The sequence below is a fragment of the Cryptomeria japonica genome, chromosome 11 (assembly GCF_030272615.1).
Source record: "Cryptomeria japonica chromosome 11, Sugi_1.0, whole genome shotgun sequence".
Taxonomy (NCBI): Eukaryota; Viridiplantae; Streptophyta; class Pinopsida; order Cupressales; family Cupressaceae; genus Cryptomeria; species Cryptomeria japonica.
Window position 1 is genome coordinate 690,343,082 of NC_081415.1, and position 1,272 is coordinate 690,344,353.

The window sequence follows — 1,272 nt, forward strand, 5'->3', positions numbered from 1 at the left end:
ATCTTGGGTAAGTTTATTATTGTGTATTTGGATGACATTTTGATTTTCAGTAAGACAAAAGAGGAGCATATGTTGCATTTGAGACAAGTTTTGCAGAGATTGAGAGAAGAAAAATTGAAAAAAAATAAATTTAGAATCTACAAACAAGATGTTACAAATCACTATTTTACATCATCTTCAAATTCTTAATGATTCAAAAGTTATAGGTGTCGAAAAGTGAAGGTTTTATTCAAAATTTTCATCAAAGTGTCAAAGTTCGTCAAAAAGTGGGAACCAATATTGTGAGTTCACCCAAGAAGTGTACTTTCATGAAGGATGAGTTAGTCTATTTGGGATTTGTGATATCTGAGGATGGTTTGAAGATGGACCCTGAGAAAGCTAAAGCAATTGTTGAGTGGCCTACACCGAAAAGCATTGGAGAGGTAAGATCATTTCATGGATTGGCTAGTTTCTATCAGAAGTTCATCAGAAATTTCAGTTCAGTTTGTAACCCTATGATTGAGACCATGAGAGGAGATAAGAAGGAATTCAAGTGGACCACTAGAGCAAACAAAAGTTTTGAACTGTTGAAGCAGAAAGTGACTGACTAGCCTGTGTTGGCCTTACCGGACTTCAATAAAGTATTTCAAGTGGATTGTGATGCAAGTGGAACAACAATAGGAGCAGTCTTGAGTCAGGAAGGAGAGCAGTAGCTTATTTTAGTGAGAAATTGAATGATTATCGAAGGAGATATTCAGTGTATGATCAGGAGTTTTATGTCATAGTTCAAGCCTTGAAGAAGTGGAGACATTACCTATTGCCTAAGGAGTTTGTGTTGTATACAAATCATCAATCTTTGCAGTATTTGAATAGTCAAAGTAAGTTGAATCAGAGACATATGAGATGGGTAGAATTTTCGCAGAGTTACACCTTTGTGTTGAAGCATAGAAGTAGGAAATCTAAAAAAAGTTGTTGATGCATTGAGTAGGAGAAGGAATTTGCTAACAGAGATGAGAGTGACAGTATTAGGATTTGAGGAATCGATGACTTTGTATGATGATGACCCATATTTTGCAGAACCTTGGAGAGCATGTAGAGAACCGGTTATGGTGGATAGAAGAAAGTGGTTGGATTACTTCATTCAGGATGGGATGTTATTAAGAGGAGTTCAGTTGTGCATACCTAAGAGTTCTATGAGGGAGAATCTAATAAAGGAGAAACGCAGTGGAGGATTAGCTGGACAATTTGGTATTGACAAAATAGTAGCATTGGTGAGTGAGCAATACTTTTGGC